The following is a 25669-nucleotide window of genomic DNA, read 5'->3' as shown; positions in this document are numbered from 1 at the left end:
CTATTGCAACCAGAGAAGTCAAATTGATGTGGACCGTCATCTTATTTCTAGTCTAGTGGACCTTTTAATTAATGACGACGGTATTTCCATTAGTTCTCTAGTGGCAAAACCCTCTGAAACTGAGAAGCGAATGCTTTCAAGGAATTTATGCAATATAAATGCAGAATGGAGTACTGGTAATGTGCTTGCCTCCAAGTTTCTGTTACCTGATACAAAATCCTTCATAGGATTTTCATATCAAATGTTTATCCTCGATCTGGTAATAAAACAGACCTTATTACATTCATAGTTCGTATTCTTCATTCCATCATTTCTAGAATTTCTGTATGTCTTCCTTCTCTAATTTGTCATAGTATCATTCAATTCTATCTCCACCCCGGACACAGTGACATACCCTTTGCTTACCTTATGACCGTGCTACCCACCCATAGTTTAGTGGTTATACTGTTAGAGAAGCTCTCATTCAACACCTAATCTTCAACAACTCTAATATTAACAAGATGAATTTGAAGTTGGCCCCAGGCCAAGTTGATGTAGGTGCTGGTGGAGCTGTTGTTGCAATGAAGAGGAGGATGATTTGCCTCCTGATGACATCAATATGGATGATCTTTTTTATGAAATAGAATCTGATTCTGTCGTTGATCCTGATTATCAGCCATCTGACTTTGATGCGCATTTGCTCTCACTTGAGGAGAAGGTTGAAAGTATGAATGTGTCCCATGATATGCAATTTAAATATATGCGTAAGTATCTGAAGCACATTAACAAGGGACTTCATCAAATTGATCCTTCCATCCCTGCTCCTTCATCGGCTTCAGATTAGCATTTGAATATGTGTTATGTAATAACTTTTAAACTACTTGAACTTCTCGTGTTTTATGTGCTTGGACATGCTTGCTTATGAACTTGGTTAACTTGCTTATGAACGTCTCTTGGTCATATATTCTCTTATTTCTCATTACTCTTCTACTTACTTCCTTATTTATCTACTTCCATTATCCTTTATTTGTTCTTTCCTTTGTCATATTGTGACAAAAAGGGGGAGAATTTTTTATATCTTGGTTATTTCATTATGATAGTGTACGATTGTGGATAGGTAGGCAAATTTTTCAAGCAAAATTTTCCAAATTTTTCATTGTATGAAGTTGGTAGTAAGGGGGCGTAAGTAAGGGGGAGTATTGATGAGTATTGATTGATGATGTGTATTGATTTAATTAGGTTGTAACGGGTGCATAATTCTTTGTTTTGCATATACGGTGCATGATTCTTTATTATGCGTGTTATGCTTATCTTATTTTAATGAAGTGTGTTTTGTCACAAATTTGACAAAAGGGGGGGATTGTAAGTTCTATGTTTTCTAGCTCCTATAATTGTCAAATTTTGTAATAGTGCCAAAACCTCTTCGAATTTGTATCTTGTGTAGCTCATCTTCATGTTCAACATCATGCAATTCTTGTACAAGTTCAAGATGATCCATTTCAAGATTCCAGCATCACAAGTATAAGAGTTCAAGTACAACATCAACTGATAGTGCATGCTTTCAAAGCTTCCTATAAGTTAAGGCAATAGACTTTACTTTAGCACTCAAAGCTCAAGGTGAAATGCAACTCAAGTACCTCAAGTTCAAGCTCAAAATATTTCAAGTTCAAGCTTCAAAATGTTTCAAGTTCAAGCTTTATCATTAGTCAAGATATCAAGCTTCGTGAATGTCAAAGATCAACTATCAACTGAAGCAAAAGATGTTTCAATGTTCAAACATCGCTTATAAGGTATCAACTGATCACATACTTTAATTGGGTCACAACATAAGTCTATAGACTGTTTTTTGACTAGTCTTAGAATATGTTCGACTAGTCCTAGTACTGGCTCGACCAGTCCAAGAAATTCCTCGACCAGTCCTACGTTTGTTACTAATTTTTAGAATTTTCTGTTATTACTTCGACCAGCCTTGGAGACTGCACGACCAGTCGAGTGAACAGTGCTCGACCAGTCAAGTAGGCTCGACTCAAAGTCCAGCAACTAAATTGGGTCTCACACGACCAGTCGTGGGTAGGACTCGACCAGTCGTGGAGGCCACTCGACCGGTCGTGCAGGACCTTCGACCACTCGTCGAATGGACTTATCTTTTCACGCCCAAATTTTCAAAAGTTTATTGGTCCTTCCACCAGTTGAGCTGACCTCTGGGCCAATCGATTGAACAATTTTTGCACTTATAAATAGAGCACGATTTTCAGAGTTTGATATTCAATTCAAGCAAAATCAAGACACCACTCTGAGAGATAAGTTAGTGATATTCTTAAGCTTTTTAGTGCTCATTTAATATTCTCTTTAATTAGCTTTTTTGCATTTGATTTTTTATTCTACATTCCAATCTTATTTGAAGAAGTGATTGAAGTTTTCCTATTTCTTGAAATCAAAATCAAATCAAGCTAGCCCAAAGTGATTTAATTTAAAAATCATTTAGAACTTAGAACCTTTTCATAAGTGACTGTAGACATTGAACATCTACGTTAAACTTCTACTCCGAAGTTGGTTCTACCGGGTTGCTTCAGAATCGTCATACAGATAAGTATTTTACTTTTTCTATAATTTAATTCTATTTGTTTGGTTTGTGAGATTATTCCAGAAAATCTCCATTTGTGGTTTATCTGAGGTGATCTAGAAAACTTAGAGCGTGGGGTTTTTAAATTGTGTAAGCCCACTTGAAAGACACAATTGTGAAGGTTTTAGTTGAACCTTGAAAAACCTATTTCTTAGTGAATGCCAATAGCCACTGTGTGATGATATTGGGAGTGGAGTAGTTGTGTGGCTATTTTTCTAAACAATTGGTGTACACACTAGCAAACCACTATAATTTCTAGTCTTGTGCTGATTGTTTAATTGTGGAATTGTGTGGATGTTGTAATTTCCCTTTATGCATTTGTGGAGAATGTTGTAATCCTTTTAATGCAAGTATGGGAATACTGTAATAGCTTAGTTATTTTCTTTGCTATTTTATTCTTTACTCCTCTATATCAGTTTGGAATTTTGATACACAAACTATTCTAGAAATCAGGTTGTCCTACCATAAGCCATTGGTTTTTGGTGTAAGGTTGTCCTTAAAATAACATTTGTATCAACCTCTCAATACTTGTACATTTGAGGTTGATGTTCATTTCTGCATTGTGGGATTGTTTAAGTGCTATCTTTATTTATATTTATTTAATTCTGCATTTAATTATTTAATTTGGCATAGTCTTATTCCCTCCCCCCCTCTAGGACTCTTAGCTCGGCCTTTTCAAGTGGTATCAGAGCCTAATAAATTACAACCATTCACCACATAAAAATAAAAGCATTCACCACATAATTGTAATGACCCGGGAAATTATGCCAAGACCCGAGTACTACCTCTATTTTTCCTTAGTAGTTAATTGGGGTAATTAGTGCTAAACTCGATTGCTTGTGAAATTTACACAATCACTTTAAATTTGATTTGCATGACTCAAAACCTGTAGAATGATTAGCACTAAGTTACTCTTAAATCTGGGATTCATCGTTAAATCCAGTTGCTCTTGGAAATTTTTGGAAGCTTTGGATCGAACCTGGACCACGCGTCGTAAGTCTGATAGCGATAATCTTAGGCTGTATTGGCCATCGTGTTGGACTTGGCCATCACCTCAAAAATTAAGTCCAGATGATGTTCTGGGTCGATTTGATTGAGTCCGGAGTGAAGAGTGTGAGAACGGTGAGAAATTAAATAAGATTTTATGAAATCTGAGTCGTGTCGCTTGCACGACGATTTTAAGAAATCTGACCATTGGATTCTGACCCAATTTCACCCTCTGATCAGGAAAGATGGCCCAGGCATGTCCTTGTGCTTGTGGACCTGATAGAGTTTCGGTGACCATTGAATTGAGTGTCGTTCGCCACGGATGATCTGAAGATCCGATCGGTACAAAAACTCAGCCTGACCAAGATCCATGGTCAGTGAGCTTAAGTCTAACCTTTCGTGGAAAAAGGCCCACCGGAAGTGCTCCGTTGGATCGAGAGAAGCCTGTTTTGGTTATAGCCTAAGTATACCTTGGCCCTGGGGTTATTTTCATCAATGTTAGGCCTATATATAGACCTTAAAACCCTAACTCTCTTTTCCATACGAATTTTCTAACCCTAGCTAAGAAAGAAAGAGAAAAAGAGAGAGAAAGTGTAATGCCCTGAAATTCGGGGGTCGAGTATAACTCAGCTACCAAGTTCCAAAACATCACTTATGCAACATATTTAATGATGGATGTATGTTGTCTGTATTAGTGCATAAAACATGGAATAGATTAAGCCAAATAGCAAATATAATTCAGGGATAAGTGAAGAAAGTAAGTGGAAGACTTATAGAAATATATGTGTACAAGTGCAAATCCCTGAAGTACATATACATACCAGGTCGTTCTGACAAGTGTTACTATCAAAATTACAAGTATTTAATTACATCATTTAATTTTCCCAAAAGAAATCCCAGCATCCCACATATCAGAACAAGGCTCACTAGAACCCATCTGAAAACTGCATAAAAGAGAAAGCAGCCTCATCATCATCCATCTCCCGCTCTGCCTCAGAAGTCGCCTCAACATCTACAACATCAGCAGCTACGACAGAGTCTGGTGGGTGTTTAACACCACCCCAGAATGTGGGAGTGAGTGATCAACTCGGTGGAACAATAAAGCACAGGTTAACATGTTATCAGTTCAATCAAGCAGTAATGACAAAGCAGAACAATTAAACATGTCCTAAGTACTCTTGTTAATGTAAGGATGCATGCAGAATGATGTGTGCCCTCACGAGTACACCCTCAGCGTCTTCATCTTACGTTACGCATGACATCGCCTCAAAGTGCGCCACGTCTACAAAGCACATGCAAATGCGGTGCATGAACATGATTACCAAGTTATTATTAGTCCTTTTCATACAGCAGGATTGGGAAGCTAAGGTACCTTCCTCATATCACCATCCAAACAGTGATCCATTCTAGGGTCGTCAGTCCTAGGCATCTCATACGATTATATGGTTTCAGGTCGTTGCAAAGGGCTGGTCACCAATCAATGCACGCCTATCACACCTTCGTTACTACACTAAGGCTCGTCACCTCAATGCGGTATCCAGGTATGCTTGAGGTCACTACAAAGGGCTCGTCACCAATCAATGTAGGCTGACAGCACGAATATAGTGTCCCATACCACCATAATCGGCTCACGAGTTTAGTTGCTCACTAGTCACTACGGGGAGGCTCGTCACCCCAGCGTAGGCCGACAGCTCGACCACGGTGTCCCATACCACAATGTCCGGCTCATGAGTCTTAGCGAATCAAGGTACCGTGGTTAATAGGATTTCATTGGTAAGTTGGGTACCCTAGATTCAAACAGTAGCGTCCATACATGGTGAACATACATCGGACAATCGGGTTACTTGGGGAACTCGACTAGCATGAGCGCACGTTGGGTTGAACGACATAGAGTGCGCAAACACTCCGCGTGGCCAAACCACTGCCGACAACTCTAATATGTCTCGGGTTCGTCTAATCACGTCCTACGTGGCGAAAGCAATCTTAGCCACACACTTATGGCCAATTACCGATTTCCTGGACTAATGCATAGTCCCACACACATTCTACTATAACAGATATTGATATCAGCAATTTAGAATAGTAATGGAACAACAACTCAAATTATGTAGTACGTAAGCATTTAAAGAATATCAACTTAACATGAATGTAAGCATAAGTAATGCTTGAACTTAAACAACAAGGAATGTAACTTGCATGAAGGAAATCATACACACTAGTGGGAGAGTTGAGAATCGTTTCTTAACGCCCATACTAGGTTGATATATCACACTTTCGATCATTCAGACATTTCTACAAACACTTAGAATACATAATACAACATACATGACGTATGTTGAAATACACACATTTGAACAATTCCTTTTACTAAGGAGTTGTCGCACATACAGTTAGCATACGCATACGACAAATAATCATGGCAATCACAAATTCATATTTTATACGCATACGGTACTTTACACATACACATAGAATACGCAAATCTCAATATAGCACATGCATATCAGGAACGCAAAATAAACATAGTATTTGGCATGTGAAATCTCATCCATAGCAAGAATAAATCATTCACTGGCATTGAAAGCCTTGAAAACCATAACCTATACACTTAAAGTCCGCACCTTAACCAGAAAAGAACACCGAACTGATTTCAGACGATATGTCTTCGTCAACGGCGACAGAATAACCTAAGGCAAGAATAGGAATGAGATACAACATCACAAAGACTATTCTAAGCTCTAACACAGATTAGGGTTAGGTTAACTTACCCAAAGATGAACTCAGAATCGCCGGAATAACGATTCAAAAGTGAAGATTTAAGGATGAAGAAGAACAGGAAAGAATCTAAGATGATTCACCAACTTCTCTCTCACTTTCTCTGTCTTTTCCTTTCTCTTTCTTAGCTAGGGTTAGGAAATTCGTATGGAAAAGAGAGCTAGGGTTTTAAGGTCTATAAATAGGCCTAACATTGATGAAAATAACCCCAGGGCCAAGGTATACTTAGGGTATATAACCAAAACCAGCCTCTCACGATCCAACGAAGCACTTTCGGTGGGTCTATTACCACGAAAGGTCAGACTTAAGCTCACTGACCATGGATCTAGGTCAAGCTAAGTTTTCATACCGACCGAATCTTCAGATCAGTCGTGGCGGACCACACTCAATTCAACGGTCACCCAATCTCGATTACGTCCACAAGCACAAGGACATGCCTGGGCCATCTTCCCTGATCAAAGGGTGAAATTGGGTCAAAATCCAACGGTCAGATTGCTTAAAATCGTCGCGCAAGCGACACGACTCAGATTTCATAAAATCTTAATTAATTTCCATCCGTTCTCACACTCTTCACTCCAGACTCAAACAAATTGACCTAGAACATCATCTGGACTTGATTTTTGAGGTGATAGCCAAGTCCAACTTGGTGACCGCAATAGCCTAAGATCATCGCTATCGAACTTTTGACGCGCGGTCTAGGTCCGATCCAGAACTTCCAAAAATTTCCAAGAACAACTGGATTTAGCGATGAATCCTAGATTTCAGAGTAACATAGCACTAACTAATCTACAAGTTTTGAGTCATGTAGATACAATTTAAAGTGATTGATGCAAATTTAACAAGCAATCGAGTATAGCGCTAATTACCCCAAAAAAAGCTACTAAGGAAAGATTAGCACAAAATTTTCAGGGTCATTACAGAAAGTGAGAGAGAAGTTGGTGAATCATCTTAGATTCTTTCCTGTTCTTCTTCATCCTTAAACCATCACTTTTGAATCGTTCTTTCGGCGATTCTAAGTTCCTTCTTGGGTAAGTTAACCTAACTCTAATCTATTTTAGAGCTTAGAATAGTTTATGTATTGTTGTAACTCATTTATATTCTTGTCTTAGGTTATCTAGTCGCCGTTGACGAAGACATATCGTCTGAATCAGTTCGGTGTTTTATTTCTAGTTTAAGGTGCGGACTTTAATCGTATAGGTTATGGTTTTCAGGGCTTTCAATGTTAGTTAATGGTTTATTCTTGTTATGGATGAGATTTCACATGCCAAATACTATGTTTATTTTGCGTTCCTGATATACATGTGTTATATTGAGTTTTGTGTATTCTATGTATATGTAGGAAGTACCGTATACGTATAAAATATGCACATGTGATTGCCATGATTATCTGTCGTGTATCTATGCTAATTGTATGTGTGACAACTCCTTGGTAAAAGGAATTGTCCAAATGTGTGTATTTCAACATACGTCATGTATGTTGACCTATGTATTCTAAGTGTTTGTAGAAATGTCTGAATGATCTAAAGTATGATATATTACCCTATTTGCGGGCGTTGAGAAGCGATTCTCAACACTCCTATTGATGTGTATGATTCCCTACATGCAAGTCATATTCCTTGTTGTTTAAGTTCCAGTATTACTTGTGTGTAAATCCATGTTGAGTTGATACTCTTCAAATGCTTACATACCACATGCTTTGAGTTGTTGTTCCATTACTGTTCTAAATTCTATATGCATATCTGTTGTAGTGGAATGTGTGTGGGACTATGGAATAGTCCAGGAAATCGGTAATCGGCCTTAAGACTGTGGTCGAGGCTGCTTTCTTCACAAAAGACATAATTTGACGAACACGAGTCATATTAGAGTTGTCGGCAGTGGTTTGGCCACGCAGAGTGTTTGCGCACTCTATGTCGTTCAACCCAACGTGCGCTCGTGCTAGTCGAGTTCGTCAAGTAACCCGATTGTCCGATGTATGTTCACCATGTATGGACGCTATTGTTTGAATCTAGGGTACCAAACTTACCGATGAAATCCTATTAACCATTGTACCTTGATCCGCTAAGACTCATGAGCCAAACATGGTGGTATGGGACACCGTGGTCGAGCTGTCGGCCTACGCTGGGGTGACGAGCCTCCCCGTAGTGACCAGTGAGCAACCAAACTCATGAGCCGATTATGGTGGTATGGGACACTATATTCGTGCTGTCGGCCTACATTGATTGGTGACGAGCCCTTTGTAGTGACCTCGAGCATACCTGGATACCGCATTGAGGTGACGAGCCTTATTGTAGTAACGAAGGTATGATAGGCGTGCATTGATTGGTGACGAGCCCTTTGCAGTGACCTAAAACCATATGATCGTATGAGATGCCTAGGACTGACGACCCTAGAATGGATCACTGTTTGGATGGTGATATGAGGAAGGTACCTTAGCTTCCCAATCCTGCTGTATGAAAAGGACTAATAACAACTTGGTAATCATGTTCATGCACCGCATTTGCATGTGCTTTGAAGACATGGCGCACTTTGAGGCGATGTCATGCGTAACGTAAGATGAAGACGCTGAGGGTGTACACGTGAGGGCACGCATCATTCTACATACATCCTTGCATTAACAAGAGTACTTAGGACATGTTTGATTGTTCTGCTTTATCATTACTGCTTGATTGAATTGATAACATGTTAACCTTTGCTTTATTGTTCCACTGAGTTGATCACTCACTCCCACGTTCTGGGGCGGTGTTAAACACCCACCAGACTCTGTCTTAGTTGCAGATGTTGATGAGACCTCTGAGGCAGAGCAGGAGATCGAGGATGATGAGGCTGCTTTTTCTTTTATGCAGTTTTCAGGCGGGTTCTAGTGAGCCTTGTTCTGATGTGTGGGATTCTGGGATTTCTTTTGGGATTAAATGATGTAATTTGATACTTGTAATTTTGATAGTAACACTTGTTGTATGACCGAACTGGTATGTATATGTATTTCGAGGATTTACACATGTACACATATATTTCTTTAAGTCTTACTAGCTTGCGTTCTTCACTTATCCATGATTATATTTGCGGTTTGGCTTAATCTATTCCATGTTTTATACACTCATACGCAACATACATCCATCATTCAAATATGTTGCATAAGTGATGTTTTGAAACTCGGGAGTTGAGTTATGCTCGACCCCGAATTTCAGGGCGTTACACTTTCGTTGAGATTGTGCTAAAAAAATCTCTCTATTTTGTTTTGTCTGAAGTGATCCAGAAAACTCAGCATGTGGGGTTTTAAATTGTGTAAGCCTTCGTTGCTTCTATCGGCAAAAGTTTACTGAAAACGATCACCGAGATCGAGTCTGTGCGCACTCCTGATCACACACAGCGACCCAAAATCTCTTCTAGACCATTTATTAATGAGTTTAGATGGTTTATATTTCCCTCTCAACCCTTCAATTGTCAGTAAACCTCTGTTTGTATCAGATTTTAACCTGAATGGCCCGATAGGCGTCGAATCAAGAAAATGGGCTGATCGGGGTATTTCCAAGGGGACCCAGGGGGGACCCACATCATTTTAGAGCTAAGGGGACAGGAGGACCTCGCCCAAATGGCAAGTCATTGTCGGACAGTCCAGAGACCGGTGAGCCCTCGCCGCCCAGCGGGCCGGCTCGGGCCGATGCATTTGGGGCCTAGTGTGGCCCACCCCTCCATGGTTGCTTGGTTAAAACCCTTCCTAAACCCTACTTCCTTCACAAATCACCCTCCCAAGCTTTCCTTTTCTCCAAGTTTCTCTCAAAACTCCACCAAATCTCTCCCCAATCTTCCCCATTGCTGATTTCACTTTCTTTTCTTCTCATTTGAGCTCACAAATCCTCCCTTGGGATCTCAAGTGTGTGGAAGCTTCACCAACCTTCCGATTTCTCCTTCTCTCTCATTTTCCATGGCATTGTTTGAGTTTATCATGGCCATATTTTCCATCTCCACCCTTCTTTCTTTGATGGGGAAGAAGAGACTGCCCGTGGATGAAGCCGGGCCTAGCCGCCCAACCCGTGCACGGAGGCCAAGAGATGCCGCCGGGAGCACGACCGCCGTCCGTGAGTTTCAGACTAAGTGGGACCTTGATCCTCAAGCTCCCATTGAAAGAACCTTGTTGGCGGAGCTATCGCATGGAGTCTATGAAGGCCGTAGAGTCCTTTTTGAGGCTCATGTTGATCCGTGGCTATTTGGCGAGTTCCTGTTGTTGGAGCGTCTGGAAGGGGCTGGTTGGTGTCCCTTGTTTGAGGGTGAGCATCGCGCTAATGCTAGTACTGTTCGAGCTTTTTATGCCAATATTTGTGATCCTTCGCTGGAGCCTATGCAGTTCAAGATTCCTTGTGGTAGCGGTCGGGAGGCCACGGTCAACGTCGCTTTAATATCTCGACTCCTGAATGTGCCACTTGATGAGGTGCATGCCAGTGAGAAGAATTTGAACAGTATGCGCGAGAGGGACCGTCGCACCCAGTTCATGTGTGGTCGTCTAGTCGAGTGGCAGCCGAATAGAAGTCTTCTAGCTACCAACATGACGGATGACTTCCGCTTGCTTCACCACATGTGTACATTCAATGTATATCCAAGGTGGAGCAACCGCAGCGAGTGTACTCGCCTGATGGTAGATTTTCTTTATCAGGTGGGGTAATGAGCGAAGCTATGTGTGCCAACGTATATCTTGTGTCAGATTATCCTTATCGCTCGTTCGACTAGGAGGACCAAATCGCTCCCATTTGGCTGACTCATTTGTAAGCTTGCACATGAGTTTGGCTATAGGCTTGGGGCAGAAAAGCCGGTTCCTGTTCGTCACATTAATCTGACGACCCTTAAGCAGATGGATATTAGTCCTTGTCGATAGGCCTCAGAGTGAGGATGAGTCGAGAGCGATGAGGATGAGAGTTATGCAGAAGGGGAGCTTAGATTGAAGAAGAAACAGAGCGGGACGAGGAAGAGGTTGAGGCACAGGATATGAGTGAGAGCTCTCCTCCCCTGTGGCACTAGAGCAGGAAGCGCAGATCACGGGGATGCCCGTATCGCTCGACTTGAGGAAGGGCAGGTTGTTCTACGCCAGGATATCATGGATCTTCGAGGCCTTGTGAAGCATAAGTTTAAGAAGGTGACTCGAACTCATCCTGTGTTGTTTGCAGGAAAAGGGTGCCCCGCCTCCATCTCCCGATTCTGACGAGTAGCTGCAGTTGTAGTCGTCCTTTGCTTTGTTTTGTTGTTTCTTTTTGTGTGTAGCATGGCTTTGTAGTTGGAAGTTGTTTGTTGGTTGAAGTTTTAGATGTTGTAGTTCACATGCTTTCCCTGTCGTGATTCATGTAATGCTGCACTACTTGTATTGTGACAAATTTTGTTAAATGGAATGCATGTTGTTTATTGTTGAAGTTGTGCTGTGATTGCTGTGTGGGTGGATTATGTGGACGTAGAATCTTACAGGTTGCATCCTCTGTTGAATGTAGGGTATGCCTCCTAAGGGTTCGAAGACTTCGGCCCGTCTCTCCTTGGTTGAGTCGCTTGTTGGGGTTCCTCCCCTGAGCGATAGCCAGACGGATCCACAGTCGGGCCCGTCTCATGCTGGTGTTGGGCCGACACCTATGGCTCCTCCAGTCACGCCTTCGGTTCCTGAGCTGAACCGTGCATCTTCGTCTGCTTCGCCTTCTGATAGGTTTGAGCAGATGATGTTGTTGATGCGGCAGCTGCAGATTCAGTAGCAGTTCCTGTCTTCCATAGCTGGCATCTTTGCTTAGTCGGTGGGGGCGACTCCACTGCTTCACCTATGCCCCCATCTGGGAGCGCTAGTGCGAGCGGCACTTTTGAGTGATTCCAGTGCTTACGACCTCCCATATTTGTGGGTTCTCATAGACCCGAGGAGGTCGAGTTCTGGATTGATCGCATCTCTAAGATGCTGAGACCATTGCACTGTTCGGTTGACCTTGCCTCCTTCATGTTTGAGAAGGAGGCCGGTTTATGGTGGGATAGTGTTCTTCGCATTGTCGAGGAAGGATATGAGTGGTCGTGGCGGGCGTTTGAGGCACGCTTCCACGAGAAGTATTTTCGGTTGTCGACATGAGAAGGAGAGTGAGTTCCTTCGCCTCGAGGGAGGGATGTCGGTGACGGAGTATGAGAACCGGTTCACTTGAGCTAGGTTGGTATGTTCCTTTGATTCTCGGCGATCGGCCATGAGGATGCGGCTTTTTTCCGAGGGATTGAGGCACGAGATCCGATCGAAGATATCTTTGTGCTAGCATTTCTTCCTATGCGGAGTTGGTGAGCATGTCCTTGCGAGCGAAGCAGGATGGGGACAAGTCGTCCCGTATGCGAGCACCTATGGTTCCCAGGCCACGACGCTTTCAGAGTGCACCTTTTCTCGACAAGAGGCGCGATTCTCCTCTGGCGTTCGGCGCCGCCAGCTCGGCGAGATGCGAGATCTTATTGTGGGAAGATGGGGCATTTGGATCGTTTTTGCTTTTCGCGTATGCGGGATAGTGGTTTTACTCCACCGCAGAGGATTAGCCGTCCAATGCCTCGGGTTATATCACCTCCACCTCTTCGTTCGGCACCGGCTCATCCATCCTTCCAGACCTTCAGTACCTAGCTTCAGGCCTCATCGGCCCATGGTTCCTCCGCCGAATCGTCGGCGGAGGCTCGAGTTCATGCGCTCTCAGCTGAAGCGCCTGTGGCTGACTTGGTACCAAGATCCTTCGAGGTTACAGGCGCACATTGAAGGTAGTCCGTTTCTATGTTGGTGGATACAGGGGTCCACTACCTCTCTTATATCATATGCGCCAGTTAGTAAGATTTGAGTTTGAGCTTGTTTCTTGGAAGAGAGTGACGCTCACTACCGCTATGGGAAATTTCCTCTGCTATGAACAAGCGTTGTTTGGATTGTTTGATTGATCTAGGAGGTGGATCGATTCATGTTGACTTTTTTATCGCAACTCTTTTTCATTACGATGTTATTATGGGTATGGATTGGCTCTCGAGGATGCGAGCAGAGATTGATTGTGAAGCAAGGTCGGTGATAATTCATGGACCTGAGGGCGAGACATTTATTTACAATTTTGTTAAATGGAATGCATGTTGTTTATCGTTGAAGTTGTGCTGTGATTGCCGTATGGCTGGATCGCCGTTTGAAAGCACGCCTGTAGTTCGGGAGTTTGAAGATGTGTTTGAGTCGATTTCTGGATTACCTCCTCAGCGCGAGATTGATTTTACTATCGATTTCATGCCTGGTGCGGCGCCCATTTCTTTGCCTACCTATCATATGCCTCCGAGTGAAATGAAAGAATTGAGGAAGCAGATAGATGGTTTGTTGAATTTGGGCTTTATTCGGCCGAGTGTGTCTCCTTGGGGAGCACCTGTACTGTTTGTTAAGAAGAAAGATGGTTCCTTGCGATTATGTATTGATTATCGCAGGTTGAATCTGGTAACTGTGAAGAATAAGTACCCTTTACCTAGGATTGATGATCTGTTTGATCAATTGAAGGGGCATGGTACTTCAAGGTTGATCTGCGATCAGGTATCATCGATTGCACATGTAAGAATGAGGGACGTGAAGACCACCTTTGAGACTAGCTTTCCAGATCACTTATGAGTTCCTTGTGATGTCGTTCGTCTTACGAATGCACTGGCCGTGTTCATGGATCGGATGAACAAGGTGTTTTGGCCATTCTTGTTCCGATTCGTCATTGTCTTTATTGATGACATCTTGATATATTCTGCGAGTCGGGAAGAGCACGAGGAGCACTTAAGAGCGGTTTTGGATACTCTTAGGAAGAATCAGATTTTTGCGTAGTTCAAGAAATGTGATTTCTGGAAAGTGGAAGTCAAGTTCCTAGGACATGTGGTGTCCAAGGAAGGGATAGTTGTCGATCTTGCTAAGGTAGCTGCAGTTCAGGACTTGAAGCAGGCTGGTTCGATTCTTCGAGGTAAGAAGCTTTAAGGTCTAGCAGGCTATTATCGACGCTTCATACGAGACTTCTCGAAGATTGCCAAACCGTTGTCTTAGTTGACACGGAAAGATTTGAAGTTTGCTTGGAATGAGAGGCAGATGAAGCTTTTCAAGAGTTGAAGGACAAGTTGACGTCCCCCCCTGTGCTAGTATTGCGAGCAAGGGGTTAAGTATACGATATATACGACGCCTCTCGCATTGGCTTGGTGGGTTGTGTCCTTATATAGAAGGACAGGGTGATTGCTTATGCTTTGAGACAGTTGAGGAAACACGGAGAGAATTACCCTACACACAACCTAGAGCTGACAGCTGTCATTTTCGCATTAAAACTCTGGAAACATTACCTCTATAGAGAGGAGTTCGAGCTCTTTTGTGACCACAAGAGCCTTAAGTATATTTTCACGCAGTGTGACTTGAATATGAGGCAGCGCCGATGGATGGAAACATTGAAAGACTTTAAGTTCGATGTTTCTTACCATCCGGGCAAGGCGAACCTTGTGGCAGATGCGTTGAGTCGCAAGAAGGCTATAGAGTTTGTAGCTCCGCAAATGATAGCAGAATGGGACATGTTGGAGTTTGTGCGAGACTTTGAGCAGGAACTTATGGTAGAAGAGCCGTATGAGGTTATCGCACACATTCGTGTACAGCCCCTCATTGATGAGAAGATCGTTGCAGCTCAGGCAGATGATGAGCATTTGGCGAAGATGAGAAAGCAGGTCGGTACAGATGAGAACTCCGACTGGAGTGTAAGTTCTGATGGGGGCCTACGATTTCGTGGCCGTTTATGTGTCCTAGACATTCCTGACTTGAGACGGGAGGTTCTCGAGTTAGTCCATAGTTCTAAGCTTACGATGCATCCAGGTAGCACGAAGATGTATCAGGATATGAGGAGATCTTATTGGTGGGACAATATGAAGGTTCATATTGCTGAGTTTGTATCTCATTGTCTCACATGCCAGCAGGTCAAGACAGAGCATCGCCGACCTCCTAGGCTACTTCAGCCCATGCCCATAGCAGAATGGAAGTGGGATTTCATTTCTATGGATTTTATTTTAGGGTTACCGAGAATGAAGAAGGGATATGACTCTATTTGGATGATCGTCGACCGATTGACGAAGTCGGCTCATTTCTTACCGATCAGAGTCACAAACTCTGCAGACGAGTTGGCTAGATTGTACATCAGGGAGATTGTGTGTCTGCATGGAGTTCCCTTGGGGATTGTGTCTGACAGAGACACGCATTTCACATCTATCTTCTGGACTCGTATTCATGAAGCGATGGGTGTGAAATTGAAGTTCAACACCACGTTTCATCCATAGACAGATGGGCAGACGGAACGCGTGAATCAGATCCTGGAAGACATGTTGCGAGCTTGTGTTTTGGATTTCAAGGATAGTTGGGATGATTGTGTTCCTTATGCAGAGTTCGCGATAATAACAGTTTCCAGGCGAGTATCGGCATGGCTCCCTACGAGGTGTTGTATGGTCGCCAGTGCAGAGCACCGCACTGCTGGGCAGAAGTTGGCGAGCGTAGTTTGCTTGGCCGGAGTTGGTGCAGGCGACTTTGGAGAAAGTTGACATTATTCGCGTCGACTTGATAGAGTTACGCTGATACGAGATGGCGACCGCTTGAGTTTGAGGTTGGAGACCATGTATTTCTTAAGAATTCCCCTATGAAGGGAGTTCTGCGGTTCGGTAAGAAGGGAAAGCTCACGCCGAGATTTATTGGTCCATTTCAAATTCTGGATCGAGTGGGAGCGGTAGCATACCGCCTTGCTTTGCCCACACCACTTGCGGGCGTGCATAACGTATTTCATGTTTCTATGCTGAAGAAGTACGTTCCTGATCCTTCGCATATTATCAGTTGGGAGCAGGTGCAGTTGAGCGAGGATGCCACATATGTACTGCGACCGACGCGTATCCTAGACAGGAAGGAGCAGGTATTGCGTAGCAAGGTCATCCCTCTTGTGAAAGTTCTATGGACGCATCATATTGAGGAGGAGGCTACTTGGGAAACTGAAGCTGAGGTTAGAAAGAGCTACCCTCAGATCCTTGAGGAATATGAGAAGGTACAAATTTCGAGGACAAAATTTTTCTTTAAGGGGGGTAGATTGTAATGACCCGAAAAATTTCATGCCAAGACCCGAGTATTACCTCTATTTTTCTTAGAAGTTATTTGTGGGGTAATTAGAATTAAACTCGATTGCTTGTGAAATTAGCATCAATCACTTTAAATTTGATTTACATGACCCAAAACCTGTAGAATCGTTAGCACTATGTTACTCTGAAATCTGGGATTCATCACTAAATCCAGTTGCTCTTGGGAATTTTTAGAAACTTTGGATCGGACTTGGACCCCGCTTCGAAAGTTCGATAGAGATGATCTTCGGCTGTATTGGTCACTATGTTGGACTTAGCCATCACGTCAAAAATCAAGTCCAGATGATGTTCTGGGTCGATTTGATTGAGTCCGGTGTGAAGAGTGTGAGAACGGTGAGAAATTAAATGTGATTTTATGAAATCTGAGTCGTGTCACTTGCGCGACGATTTTAAGCAATCTGACCGTTGGATTCTGACCCAATTTCACCTTCGGATCAGGGAAGATGGCCCATGCATGTCATAGTGCTTGTGGACCTGATCGAGTTTTGGTGACCATTGAATTGAGTGTGGTCCGCCACGGCTGATCTGTAGATCCGATCGGTACGAAAACTCAGTCTAACTTAGATCCATGGTCAGTGAGCTTAAGTCCGACCGCACATGGAAAAAGGCCCACCAGAAGTGTTCCGTTGGATCGAGAGAAGCCTGTTTTGGTTATAACCTGAGTATACCTTGGCCCTGGGGTTATTTTCATCAATGTCGGGCCTATGAATAGACCTTAAAACCCTAACTTTCTTTTCCATACGAATTTCCTAACCCTAGCTAAGAAAGAGAGAGGAAAAGAGAGAGAAAGTGAGAGAGAAGTTGGTGAATCATCTTGGATTCTTTCTTATTCTTCTTCATCCTTTAACCTTCACTTTAAAATCGTTATTCCGGCGATTCTAAGTTCATTCTTAGGTAAATTAACCTAACCATAATCTGTTTTAGAGCTTAGAATAGTTTATGTGTTGTTGTAGCTCATTTCTATTCTTGCCTTAGGTTATCTTGTCGTCGTTGACGAAGACATATCATCTGAATCAGTTCGGTGCGCTATTTCTGGTTTAAGGTGCAGACTATATTCGCATAGGTTATGGTTTTCAAGGCTTTCAATGTCAGATAATGGTTTATTCTTATTGTGGGTATAATTCCACATGCTAAATGTTATGTTTATATTGTATTCCTGATATATATGCCTTATATTGAGATTTGTGTATTCTATGTATATGTAGAAAGTACCGCATACGTATAAAATATGAACATGTGTTTGCCATGATTATTTGTCGTGTATTTGTGCTAATTGTATGTGTGTCAACTCCTTGGCAAAAGGAATTGTCCAAGTGCGTGTATTTCAAAATACGTCATGTATGTTGAACTATGTATTCTAAGTGTTTGTAGAAATGTCTGAATGGTCTAAAGTGTAATATATTTTCCTATTTGCGAGCGTTAAGAAGCGATTCTTAACTCTTCTATTAGTGTATATGTTCTCCTACATGCAAGTCACATTCTTTGTTGTTTAACTTCAAGTATTTCTTATCTTTAAATCCATGTTAAGTTGATATTCTGCAAATGGTCACATACTACATGATTTGAATTATTGTTCCATTACTGTTCTAAATTCTATATGAATATCTATTATAGTGGAATGTGTTTGGGACTATGAATAGTCCAGGAAATCGGTAATCAGCCTTGAGTTCGTGGCTGAGGTTACTTTCGCCACGAAGAACGTGATTTGACGTACCCGAGTCGTATTAGAGTTGTCGGCAGTGGTTTGGCCACACGGAGTGTTTGCGCACTCTATGTCGTTCAACCCAACGTGCGCTCGTGCTAGTCGAGTTCGTCAAGTAACTCGATTGTCCAATGTATGTTCACCATGTATGGACTCTATTGTATGAATCTAGGGTACCAAACTTACCGCCATGGTACCTTGATCCGCTAAGACTCATGAGCCGGACATGGTGGTATGGGACACCGTGGTCGAGCTGTCGGCCTACGCTGGGGTGACGAGCCTTCCCGTAGTGACCAGTGAGCAACCAGACTCGTGAGCCGATTATGGTGGTATGGGACACTATATTCGTGCTGTCGGCCTACATTGATTAGTGACGAGCCATTTGTAGTGACCTCGACCATACCTGGATACCGCATTGAGGTGACGAGCCTTATTGTAGTAACGAAGGTATGATAGGCGTGCATTGATTGGTGACAAGCCCTTTGCAATGACCTAAAACCATATGATCGTATGAGATGTCTAGGACTGGCGACCCTAAAATGGATCACTGTTTAGATAGTGATATGAGGAAGGTACCTTATCTTCCCAATCCTGCTGTATGAAAATGACTAATAACAACTTGGTAATCATGTTCATGCACCGCATTGCATGTGCCTGGAAAAGGTGGAGCACTTGAGGTGATGTCATGCGTAACGTAAGATGAAGACGCTGAGGGTGTACAAGCGAGGGCATACATCATCCTACATACATCCTTATACTAACAAGAGTAATTAGGACATGTTTGATTATTCTGCTTTATCATTATTGCTTGATTGAATTGATAACATGTTAACCTTTACTTTATTGTTCCACTGAGATGATCACTCACTCCCACGTTCTAGGACGGTATTTAAACACCAAACCAGATTCTGTCTTAGTTGTAGATATTGATGTGACCCCTGAGGCAGAGCAGGAGTTCGAGGATGATGAGGCTGCATTTTCTTTCATGCAGTTTTTAGGCGGGTTCTTGTGAGCCATGTTCTGATGCGTGGGATTCTAGGATTTCTTTTGAGAATAGATGATGTCATTTGATGCTTGTAATTTTTTATAGTAACACTTGTAGTATGACCTGGTATGTATATGTATTTCAGGGATTTGCACATGTACACATATATTTCTTTAAGTCTTCCGCTTGTGTTCTTCACTTATCCCTGAATTATGTTTGCAGTTTGGCTTAATCTATTCCATGTTTTATGCACTCATATAGACAACATACATCCATCATTTAATATGTTGCATAAGTGATGTTTTGGAACTCGGGAGCTGAGTTATGCTCGACCCCTGAATTTCAGGGCGTTACAATTAAAGGAAAAATCCTCATGATGGGGTCCATGGAGAATGGACCCCATTATGGCAACATGCATGCATAAAGTGGGCCGTTGGCCACACTCATGGTGTTATGTAGGACCTCCACCATTAATTGGTGGATCCTACACACTCCCAAACAAATGAAGAAGATTCATGCAATAAGAGACGAGAGAAAATAATCTTATGAATCACCTACCTCAAGACTTCTTCTTTCTCCACACTCGAGATCTATAGCACCTTAGGAGAGGTTTTAATGGCTAGGATGGGATTTGGAAGGTTAGATTGGGAGGGAAAAGAGGGGAAAGTTGTTGGAAATTTTAAAAAATGGTGGAGTGTTGTAGGGATGAAAATGATTAGTTTTGGGGGAAGAAAAGCCACTCATTGCACATGGGGAAGAAAACTCATGATTACTTTTTTTTGGTGGGAAGAAAATTCGTAATTGCTAGGCTAGGCTATAGGCTAGTTATAGCTTACATGGGAAATGAGAAATGCTAGGGTGGACCCACATGGAAAAATGTGCACAAGGATAAAGTGGGTCCCACATCATGATCATGGGTCCAAAATTGCTCAGCCTACATCTTTTGATCTACTACTTGGATTGATGTACGAGACACAGCGTTGGAACCGCGACATCGATGTGGTCGCAAAGGTATAGGTTTCGGGTCAATCCGGGTCGAGTTTACATGATGGGACGTAAGGATGATTACAAACAAAATCTATAGGTCGCAGGTCACCGAAATTTAACAGGTAGGACCACGAGACCTAACGGAATAAAATGGACACTAAGGTTAAGGCTCTTACACGTATCGACTAAAAGACATGGAGGGTAAGCTCTTACCTCATCCATGGAATGCCGATCATTTAAAATATCTACTACCCATGAGGAACTCCGACAAGTGAAATGATTGTTCTTGAGTAATCGCCTTGGTAAAAGCTACTCATGTTTGATTACGAGAAACCTTCCTCAGTTAAAGGTTAGAAGGTTCCCTTTTATTTCTACTATTTTATCTTCCCTTTTTATCTACATATTCAATTATGAGTGACCTCCCTTTGTAAAAGGAAAAAAGGTGTTCGTGATACTTCTACCGTTTCTCCTCTACTATTTTACGAATTCTACAAGAAAAAAACTTCCCCATGTTAGGGGAGGTGAATTTCTTTCAAATCCCGATTATCCAAGATGTACGATCAACCACAAGGACTTCCCTCAATTTAAGGGAAGAAAGTCGTTCTTATTGGTTAGCTCACTACTACGTCTACTATTTGATGGTTGATCTATTTATTCTACCATGCATGACCTATCACTACATGCACGACTTCGTGACTACAAAACTACATGCTCGACTATAGTATCTACTAAGTCATCATACATGACCATCCACACATAAAGGTAATAAAATCAAGGAACATACATGGAAGACTTGACCTTCTCATACATTAGTTCAAAAGTTACTTCTTAAGCTTATAAAGTATATAGCTCAGAGGTAGGGTGCTATTGTTTTAGGTAAAATAAAGCTAAAAAAATGTATGAGACAAATGAGCTGAGCAGCTAGGCTCGATGGCTATAGATTGCTTGGGAGCCGAAAAATCACCTTGACCTTCAGTGTTGGCTACTTTCTACCTCAGCCTCACTTGTCAATTTAGCCTTTAGGTACCAACCTCGGTCTCAAGGGACGACCTCGACCTCGAAGGTCGGCCTCAACCATAGACCTCGACCTCGGAGGTCGATCTTGAATACTAACCTCGACCTTGAAATAGAAAGAAGAATCCTCTTCGTATATGGGTGGGATTACCTCCTGAGATCGCCACCGAAGATCACGTCGATCGAGGTAAAGTCGAATATATTCTTGAACTTAGAATCTAACTTCAATACGGTACCTCCAACAAATCAACGTATATACGAGATTACCTAGAAAGCCTATAAATACACCCCCCATCATGTAACGAGATACAACAAATATTCCAATTCTACTACACCTACTGTAAGTCAATAAACCTAACTTAAGCATCAGAGGGTCCCCAAACTTAACCGGCGACCCTAGTGCGTTCTCTTGTTCTACATTAATTGCAGCTACTCAACGGCTCGCGGGAGGAGAGGCAAGATCAACCAATTTTTGAATCAACAGTTTGGCACCGTGTGTGGGAACGACAGTGAAGCTATCATTAATCGTATCTCTATCTACCTTGCAATGGCTAAAGGGAGGAAGAGGGCCTTGGTCGGCATTGCTGTACCAACCCTGCACTAGAGGAACAGCCTAAAAATATCTAGGAACCACCTTTGCAACATCATACCGACCATGTTCCAGTAGTGGCCTTGGGTAGGCCTTGCAACAGAGCTGGTCGACTCATCTCCTTGGAAAACCAGGTTGAGGCCCTATTAGCAACATAAACAGCATAATGCAAATATTAGAGAGGTAGTAGCCGCCTCTTGACCATGAAGAAAAAGTAGTTATGGTAATCGAATTATCTCAACCTCCTAAGGTACCTCACGACTCATACGTAAAGCAGTGGCCTGGGCAGTATGGTCAGGCCTCCGCATGTACGGTAGGAACAATCATGCTATTAGACTACGACCTACACCACACCTTAGAAAAGAGGAGGTGTGGGAAGGCCCACGAAAACTTCTTAGAGAGAAAGGTCCCATGGGAGGTAGAACTCTAGGAGATCCAGGGCCATCTTTGCAACATTCAACAAGCCTATCGAGCCTGGGGACCACCTTTATGGAAGCCATGGTTGAAGAGGTTGAATCATCATTCATTAATAACATTATGAAGTCTCAGTTCCCATCTAGGTTCCGGATGCCTCAGATCACCCCTTAATTTGGCTTTAGGGACCCAACTAAACACCTTAAATCTTTTAGGACTTGGATGGAGCCTTACAGTGCGTCCGACTTGATAATGTGCCAAGCATTCTCCTTGACTCTATCAAGAGCGACGCGGAAGTAGTATAAATAAATGAAGCTAAAGTCTATTCATTCTTACGCTCAGCTTAGTAAGGCTTTCATCACTTAGTTCATTGGTGGGAAAGATACGAGAAGGTCATCAACCCACCTCCTTATGATCACTCAACAGAAGGACGAGTTATTAAGGGATTATATCATCCGATTCAACATAGAAGCATTGCAGGTCAACGATTATCTTGACCAGATAGCTCTAACCCCCAATGGTAGCTGGCCTTAAACAAGAAAAGTTCCTCCTCTATTGGTAAGTACCCCTGACTACCCTCACCGACCTACTTAACCGAGCTAGAAAAATATTCCAATGTCGACGAGCTCTTTAGTTTACGAACTGTTACTCGAGGAGGAAAAAACTCGACTAAGGATGGGAGCGAAGGGAAGAATGGGAGCCCTCTATTATTAATGCTAAAAGAAATGAGGATGACCAAAACCGAGGCCAGTGTACTGATCGACATCTGAAAAGTCACTTCCTTGAAGACCAAGTTGGAAAAGGTACTGAAGGAAGCTGGGCTGAGTAAGGAAACCTGATGACTGAGCTTAACCAATCAACAAACTTGGTAATAAGGCTCATTAACCAACCCGGACCTAAAGTACTGAGGGACATATCAACTAAAAAACATGGAGGATAAGCTCTTACCTCACCCATGGAATGCCAATCATTTAAAAGATTTACTACCAATGAGGAACTCTGACCAGTGAAATGATTGAGCTTGACTGAGCACCTTGGTAGAAGCTAGTCGTGTTCTATTATGAGAAACCTCCCTCAGTTAAAGGGAAGAAGGTTCTTCCCTTTATTTCTATTATTTTATCTACATGTTTGATTGTGAGTGACCTCCCTCTGTAAAAGGAAAAAAGGTGCTCGTGGTACTATTATCGTTTCTCCTCCACTATTTTACGAATTTTACATGATAGAAGTTCCCCAAGTTAGGGGAAGAGAATTTCTTTTAAATCCTGATTATCCAAGCTGTACGATCAACTACAAGGACTTCCCTCAATTTATGGTAAGAAAGTCCTTCTTAGTGGTCGGCTTATTACTCTATCTACTGTTGGGGGGGAAATATGACAAGTCCGATAAGTCGGCTTATATAAAAGTGACATGACCCGAACACACTAGGCGTCGAGCCTAACTGAGGCCTACATGTCCAAAGCCATAAGGCAAGACCTAAGGGAATTCCCAAGGACCAATCCATGCCGACCCGTTTCATGGGTCGACCATTATTCAGGCATAATCAGACCAGGCATAAGCCGACCTCGCCTTGGCCCAACCTCAGTCTGACCTACCTGTTAAGTCAGTCAATAGGGCAGCCATCAACTAACAATAAGTCGATTACGGATCGACCGTGTCTGATTAAGAGTCAGCCAAATGGTAAAGAAAGAGAGGTAGCCGGTGCTAATCATCTGAGAACGTCGATGTTCGGGGTCGGCCAATGGCCTGTCGAGCCACTTTACTTATTCTCAACTAGAGGTTCATCATCGGATCTCGCCTTAATCTGAGCTAAGAGTCGGCCTGTATTAAAAATCTTCCTCCAAGATCAATGGAAGATAATCTTCGATCGCAAAAATTCATGGAATCGAGGATCTCAGTATCATCCAAGATAACGATCAATCCCATTTAAGGAAGATCCCAATGTTTCACAGGATTGCTTCTCCTATACAAATAGAGACGTGGAAAGGTGAAGGGTACACACATTCTCACCTTAACCCATTTTTATGTTATTAGACCCGGAGTCCACACCTAACTTTGGCATCGGAGGGTCCCTTGCACAAAACAAGGTCTCCTTATCTTCTTCCTGTGCAAGTGTTCGAGTAGTGAAAGGGGTGATTCACAAACTGCATCAACATCTACTATTTGATGGTCGATCTATTGATTATACCATTCATGACCTATCAGTACATGCACTAGTTCGTGACTAGAAAACTGCATGCTTGACTATCGTATCTATCGAAGAACATACATGGAATGTGCTAACCTTCTCATACATTAGTTTAAAAGTTACTTCTCGAGCTCATAAAGTAAAGAGCTTGGAAGTAGAGGGGTTACTATTATAGCTAAAATGAAGCTAAACAAATGTATGAGACAAATGAGCTGAGCAGCCAGGCTCGATGACTATGGATTACTTGGGGGTCGAAAAATCACCCCGACCTTTGTTGTTCGCTACTTTCTACCTCGGCCTCACTTGTCACTTTGGCCCTCAGGTACTGACCTCGATCTCAACGAATGACCTCGACCTCAGAGGTTGGCCTCGAATACTGACCTCGACCTTGGAATATAAAGAAGAATCCTCTCCGTATATGAGTGGGATTACCTGCCAAGATTGAAATTGTGGTTTATACTGCTAATACTGAAGAATGAATATGAGAGAAGGTCCTAGAGGGGGGTGAATAGGACTTTTCAAAAAAATTTGCCTACTTAAAATCATGACTGCCTAAATTAAACAATCATCTAGTTTAAAGCAAGTAAGGCAATATAATACTAACTGCTTCCAAGCCAGTTAGAGGTTCCAATCACAAAGGCTATTAAAGATATACAGATATAACAACAAGCCTAGTGTTGTGAGCTTGTGTGTGGAATGTGCTTCTTATCAATTTATAACATTCATTCAATCATGTATGAGAATTTAAAATATTCAAGAATATATAAGCATGATTAAACAGATGTGTAAATGACAATTCCAAACATAAGCATGTATAATGGTTTGACTATCTGTCTACTCCACTCTCGGCATCCACACACAATCCCAGAGTGCAACAGATTACACTATTATGATTTTAAAATAGGTTCACCAATAACTTTTATAGTCCTACACTAATGACATAAATTTATGCTCTCCACAAGAGCAAAGGTCCTACACTAAGAACCCACGTTCAAGCTCACCGGCCAAGCTCCCACACAAGACACCTATGTTTAGGCCCACTAGCCAAGCTCCCACACTCGGAACCTAATTGAGTTTGTTGATAACAAACTCTTAGCCTTAATCCTACACGAGGAAAGAGACTAAATTGTGAACTCTTAACAATGACACTTACTTGTCGGAATAAATTCTCTTTTGTAACTTGTCTTGGGTTACTTAATCTTCACGCTCTCATGCTTGAATCAGCTTCTCGGTGCTCCCCCGATCACATAGCTTAGATTTTCCTATTAGTCCAACTCCACGATCAAGAACCGTGCATAAGATACACC

The sequence above is a fragment of the Magnolia sinica genome, chromosome 14, assembly GCF_029962835.1.
Source record: "Magnolia sinica isolate HGM2019 chromosome 14, MsV1, whole genome shotgun sequence".
NCBI lineage: Eukaryota > Viridiplantae > Streptophyta > Magnoliopsida > Magnoliales > Magnoliaceae > Magnolia > Magnolia sinica.
This window is presented reverse-complemented; position numbering follows the sequence as displayed.